The following is a 7,028-nucleotide window of genomic DNA, read 5'->3' on the forward strand; positions in this document are numbered from 1 at the left end:
TCTGCTTCTCTGTCCACGACCTTTTTTTTTAACCACTACCCCATTTCTACGTGGCCCGTTATAGACACACAATTTTAAACATCTTTTGGTTTTGTTTTGTTGTTTGTCATGTGCTGAGATCACTCTTCACTTGCAAGATTGTCACTCAGTGAAGAAAAATTAGAACTATGATCCTAGTTACACTATATATAAAAAAGAAAACAGGTAAAAGAAGCTATTTATTCTTGAAAACCTTTCTGGAACAACTAACCAATAAATATATGGTAGACACATGCTATGCATTAAACCCTTAGTAAAGGTGCATTGGCTAATACAGTGACACATAAAACAATGTTTCTGTCTTCAGTTAGCTGTATAAAGAATATGGAGACAATACTCCTAAATATTAAATTAAAGATGATAAAAGATACAAACACGAAGATGAACATAACAACAGGAATGCCTTCATGTGCTTTCATGTGATAGTCCATGATTGCCAGGAAATCACCCAGTGTTGAGGTAATGCAGTTTGGAAGAGTGGAAGAAACTTACATTTTGGAGACAAATAGACCTGTGGTCCACTCCTAGCCCTGATTTTACTAACTCTATAACTGTGACCAAACCACTTAACCTCCCTAAATCTGTTTCCAAAATGATGAGGTACCGTGAAGAATAATTATGGGGATTAAATAAGTTGCTCAAAAGTAGTAGAGATTTCCACCTGGAACACAGATGTTTAAATGTGAAGCACCTAGGCTGGAGCCCCTGGGATGTGAATGACCATCCTACAGCCAGAGGGCCCCTGAATGGTGAGGAACTGGAGAAGTGGTGCTCCTTGAGCTCTGTGCTGAGATAAAAGAAGCAGATCACAGAGCAGGAAAGGACCCAGAAAACACAGGTGAAGGAAGGAGAATATTAGAACACTGTAAAATTGATCACGTGTCTCCCTATTTGCTACTTCTGTCCTCTGTCATTCCCCCATCTACTCTCCACAAAGGCAAATGCAAATGCTTAAAATAAGAAGCACTATGGACTTCATTTCAGCGACATACTCGAGAGAGTAGGTGAGAAGAATCCCATCTCACAGTCTGTCTTGGAGGAAGAAAAGTCTCTGGAAAGAAAGTAGCTTCTGGCATCTTCAGAGAAAAGGGAAGTAAGCTGAGTCCTATGAGCCTGCACAGAAAAAGGGAGAGGTGAGAAACGCTGAAAATGTGGCCCTTAATTGCCATGAGGCACATTCAGGTTCCCAACATCTGATTAACTTCCAAAAGAAATATATACCCAACATATGCTCTAGATACAAATGGTAACTATGAGGTTTGCTAAGGCCTTATGCTGGGCATAGACAAATGGCAAGACTTAGATGGATCTGAAGGGCTAAGATCATGAGCAAGTGAGCAAAGGCCAGGATACAGAAAAACACTGTCACCTCTCCTGGGGTACATCTATTTCACTGGAATTTATGAGGGCAGAGAAGAAACATAAACTGGAAAGCTACTAGGGACTAAGTCGTGAAAGCTCTTTATTGCTAGGTTAAGGACAACCTTTGCTCTAGGCAATGAAAAATCATTGTAAGGTTCTCAGCAAAGAAGAGATATGACAAAACTGAAGATTAATTCAGGGGGATTTTTTAGGATAGTTCCTAATGAACCTAGAGTAAACCTGAGAGGGTAATTAGCCAGAATATTCATTTCCCCAAACATAATTAACTTTTATAGCCCTTTAGAGTTTGCAAAGGACTTTTTATACATCTAGTTTCATTTTATTCTCCCAACAAGTTCCAGAATCATGTGTTATTCTTATCTACATTTTATAGCTGAAGAACATGAAGATATCAGACAGGGTCTGTAGGATCTGCCTGAGAGAGTGGCTGCTTCAGTTTCTCCATACTGGGGCATTCTGTCAAGTATTGTCAAAAGGAATAATATTTGCTTTTTATAGTCTTTTTCTGCCCATGTGCAGGGTATTAAAGCACAAAGGCAGCCAAGATACACACGGACTATACAGCACTGCTCTATGGTAGTACTAGGACTAGCTGTAGTTTTAGAACTAGGTCTAGGTATCCAGAGCTAGATCAGCTGTCTCAAATTCCACTCCTCTTTGCATGACTTTTGAACCGTATTTAAGGATAAAAGCCTGGAGGGAGTGACTTTTTTGACTTTTGTGGTTTATTCAGCGATTTCACCAGCTATGTGGTCTTAAGAGACTCTTGAGAATTAAAAAAACAATTTTTTAATTAGTATGTGTTATTGACAAAAAGTCAAGGATATAGGCCTTTATTACAAAGACAATATGTTCTTTTGGGGGACTGCAGTAGAGAAACAATTCAATTAAATTATTGTAAGCCCAAAGGTGAAGAAGGTAATTAAAATATTAAAATGACCTGTGTCTGAAGTCTCAGTCTCAGGGAAGCAGGTGTTCTTAGGAGACCAAGAGGAAGGAGAGTTGCTTGAAAAATACACTTCAGTTTTAGTGTTAGAAATCAGCAGTGTTACATTGAAGGTAAAACAAGAGAAGAAAAGCTGATTAAGCTGCAGAAAGAGAGAGATTCCCTTAAGAAAAAATTTACTATGGTAGAGGCAAGAAGGGAAAAAGTGTATCTTTAAGGAAAGGATAAATAGATAGAAAATGGAGTAACCTCAAAAGGTAGGAGAGAACTAAGGTATTCTTCAAAAAAGCAGTAGAAAATGGGGAATGTGTTAGATGTTATTAGGTCAAAACAATGAGATCCACTGAAATAAAATCTAACAGGATGGGAGGCAAGGCCACTAAACAAACTGGACAACTCAGAAGAATCCAGGATTCAAACACCACAGAGTGCCCTCTTCAAGGTGAGGATAGGCTTTCTATTTTGGAAGCACCTACTAAAGGTTGACACTGTCATTCAAAATGCCCATAGAACATTTGGACAGTTTTGAAAAGTAAACCAGAAACATTGGTATAAAATACTCAAAGAGTTAGACAGTGAGTTTCAATTTGACCAAGTAATTATGCTTGTGCCCTGAGTAAACATATGGTTATATATATATATATATATATATATATATATATATATGCATATATATATGTATATATATAATAAATCTGCATCAGCATTATCTTCTGTGCTGTGGTCTATAATGATGCTATATGCTATGAATCTGCATGATGATTGGTATCATCTTCAACAGCATTCACAATTTTAACCATATTTTTCAGATACAAAATGATTTGCAAGATTAACTGCAAAGAAATCAGAAGGGAAAAAATTCCTATCAGTAAGGACCATATGTCTGATAGCTCTAAGGATTTCAGACTAAAACATAAGCCAAGATTTATTTGTAAAGCATTATGTCACTCCAAATGTGACTGGTAAGTAATTTTATCATAATAATGAACACCTTATAAGTGGTGTCACATTTTCCAAAGTGCATTGCATGGAACAACTAGTTTTGTCAGATGTTGTTAGAAGTTAAGCACCCTTGCATCCCCTCCCCAACAAAATCCTCCACAAAAACACCCTCTTAGTTCTTTTTAAATGAAATAGCACCCAAATTCCTTTATAGTAACTGTAAATACTGCTAAATGAATCACAAACACGTTTTGCCTTAGAGATAACACTTGCAGCACCTGTCATGCTCAGCATCTCCTTCTAAAGGTGCCCACAGTCCATGAGGAAAACAGCTGATCCCTGCAGCACGATGGCTAAACCACATGAACATCCCCTCAGCCATTACAGGTAAGACCAGGGGAGGCACCCGACCTAAGGAACAACCAATCCATCCATAAGTTGGCCTGTGACTTATGATGATGTGGCTTGGTAATTAGACAACTACTCTGATTCTCCCTGGTAACTTGAACCAGGACATGTGGAATAAATTGGCCAGCTGGTAATAGGAGGAGAAGCAGAAGACAAGAGTGACTGAATCTTGTTACTAGCAGAGTACTAGAGTTTAAAGGCACAACTTCCTTATACTACAGAGCACCTAGGATTCTGATCAAGCATCAAGCTGCAGTCTTTGCAGCCTCGCATGAGGCCCAATTGTCAATTTTCCTGCAATCCACCTGGCCTGGCTACACAGATGAGATTCTCCTTTCCCTTTATACTTCATGTTGTTTAAGAATAAATTTCCTATTTGTCAAAATCACCAAATGAGTTTCCTTCTTGCAACCAAAAGACCACACCTCCCCATTCTCACTGTAATCAGATTCATTCTTACCTGGTTATGTTCCAGCTGAATGTTTTCCTAAGATGTACTAACAGCAAAGGAGAACTTTCCATGCAATCTTCCATTGTTACACACCCTCTGTACCTCCTTTCTTTTTTAATGCTCTTACCTGAGTGAACAAGAGATTATAGATCATCTTGAATCTTCTCTAATTCATATTTCTAAAAAGTTGATTATGTGCAACCTTCTATTATTTTTAACATTTTTTGTAGCGTAGCTCTTAAATAATTTTGTCCCACTTCTCAAAGCAGAGATGTTGAGAATCACTGTCCTAGAAAGTATGTAGAGTAGTAGGCATAAATTATAACACTGGATGTCAGTCAATATTTTTTTTGTTGGTAAATACAAATAAAGTTGCAAAAGAGCATGTTGTGCTCTGGATCTGAGATCTGTTGGAACCTCCCATCATCTTTGCTTAGCCCTTAATGTGCATGATGCAAGTACCCCTTCCTAACACCAGAGGGCACTGTACCAGCAGGATACTGCTAGAAACGGATTTTTTTTTTTTTTTTTTGCGGTACGCGGGCCTCTCACTGTTGTGGCCTCTCCCCTTGCGGAGCACAGGCTCCGGACGCGCAGGCTCAGAGGCCATGGCTCACGGGCCCAGCCGCTCCGCGGCATGTGGGATCTTCCCGGACCGGGGCACGAACCCGTAGTCCCCTGCATCGGCAGGCAGACTCTCAACCACTGCGCCACCAGGGAAGCCCCAGCAACAGATTTTTTGCAGCTGCTTCTATCAATACATTCCTGCACCACATTCAACCTTTCAGAAAAGCCTTCTGCTTTCCCTGTTTGCCATTCTTAGGCCAGGTCTGGTTCTGAGGTTACATGAGAACAAGGGATTAAGAGAGGCTGCTAAAGACCAAGTTTCACAGGGATAAGAACAATCTGTAATTTTTTAGCCATTATTATTCTGCCTCTAGCAAATTCAGTATCTTGATCTTTCTGGTCCTCATTATTCTCATTTGAAATTAAGATACAATTCCGGCTTCCCTGGTGGCATAGTAGTTAAGAATCCACCTGCCAATGCAGGGGACACAGGTTCAAGCCCTGGTCCTGGAACATCCCACATGCTGCAGAGCAACTAAGCCCGTGCGCCACAACTACTGAGCCTATGCTCTAGAGCCCACAAGCTACAACTACTGAGCCCACGTGCCACAACTACTGAAGCCTGCGCGCCTAGAGCCAGTGCTCCACAACAAGAGAAGCCACCGCAATGAGAAGCCCGTGCACTGCAACAAAGAGTAGCCCCCGCTCACTGTAACTAGAGAAAGCCCATGCGCAGCAGCAAAGACCCAACACAGCCAAGAATAAATAAATAAGTTGTTTTAAAAAAATTAAAAATAATTAAGATACAATTCTCGGGAAAACATGTCTAATGAGCATAATTAAACAGTTTTGCATTAGAAGGTAAGACTAGATCCTGTTGATTCTCATTGCAATTTAAATATGGGAAGTCAGATTGGTTTATTTAAGCCTATAAAATTGTGTCTAACTCCTGGAACTTCTTAAAGAGAATACCCACCAAGTACTACCAATAATCTACTCTTATTATAAAGCTTCTTCTAAATCTCATTAGTACAGGGGTTTGGGCTTCTTTCTTTCATGATCCAGATTAAGAGGTAGTTTTCCAAGCAAGGATTGTCTCAACACTCATTAATTCCCTCAACATGTATTGAACATCAACTGTGTGCCAGGCTTATACCTGCTAGATGCTGGCAAAAATACACAAGTTGTGTTTTCGTGAAGTTTTCAATCTGAGGCAATAAAATAATTTTTTAATTGTAAAATTGAACTGATAGGTGCTATAAAGAGAGCTCCAGGAAGCTACCAGAATATGTAACAGGGAGGCTTGCCCCATCTGGTAAGGATGGTCAAGAATGGTTCCCCTAAGGAAACGATTCTTGAGATCTAACAACTAAGTATGTGCTAAATATGGAAAAAAGGACGTGGGGCAGGCAGAGAGGATGGGGAGAATAATCTCAGCAGGTACAAAAAAATCTGTGGGAGAAGACCTGAGAAATAAGGTCACTACGGTTCAGTTCAGTGTACGGTGGGGAAGTGGAAAAGCAGGGCAGAGGCCCTCAAAGCCATGACTATCTTTATACTGAAGACCACTTAAAGAATTTTAAGCTGGAGGTTGCCATGATCATATTTGTATTTAAAAATACTATTCAGGTGCCATGTGAAAAATGAACGCAAAGTCAGGTTAGGAGGCTACTGATTATTGAGCTTCATGGAAGGATGACCCTGAAGGTGGCAAGTTGTCGAGGGCTGATGTTGAGAAAGTAAAATCCACAAAACTTGGTGATGGAGTATATAAATTATAAACGAGCTCATTGATTCTGATTCTGATTTCAAATCAGCAACTGTTTTAAATTGGCTGGTAAAACAAATGAAAATAGAGCCATTGGATTAAAAACACTGAGACCTCTGAGTGAGAGAATCCCTGGGGTCGGCGTGGTTATTTTCTTAAGCAAAAGTTTCGCTGCATTCTCATGGGCTCTGTGGAAATGCTCCCCGATAGACTGGCGGTGGCGTGTACAAAGCAATGTCCTAGGAAGGGCGCTCGCCCCTGGATCACCAAGGCTTGGGTCTTGGGAACCCTGGACTGCAATAAGGAGGGCTCCGTCGATTCACCGCCACGGACTTCGGGGCCCTGAGTAGTCCCCAGAACTCAGCAGTCACACCAGGTCGTGGCGCCGAAGCAGCACGGAACTTCGGCCTCTATTCCGGTGTTCAACCCACTGCCAGGGATGGTATTCAGGTTGCCGGAGACTTGCCGGAAGCTCAAGACTTAGCCCCTCTTCTTCGCTACGGTGGCCGAAAAGGCCCTGGAAT

General features: G+C 40.7%; 1 long non-coding RNA gene across 1 annotated transcript; it reads right to left on the reverse strand.

Moving 5' to 3' along the window:
• Positions 1-238: 238 nt before the first annotated feature.
• On the reverse strand, positions 239-7,018 carry LOC132486076 (uncharacterized). The gene is made up of 3 exons (XR_009531440.1): positions 6,619-7,018; positions 4,179-4,296; positions 239-1,152 (listed from the first exon to the last, which is right to left on the reverse strand). It is a non-coding gene; the product is annotated as an uncharacterized LOC132486076 (long non-coding RNA).
• Between the last annotated feature and the right edge of the window lie 10 nt (positions 7,019-7,028).

Source organism: Mesoplodon densirostris, chromosome 3 (genome assembly GCF_025265405.1).
Source record: "Mesoplodon densirostris isolate mMesDen1 chromosome 3, mMesDen1 primary haplotype, whole genome shotgun sequence".
Taxonomy (NCBI): Eukaryota; Metazoa; Chordata; class Mammalia; order Artiodactyla; family Ziphiidae; genus Mesoplodon; species Mesoplodon densirostris.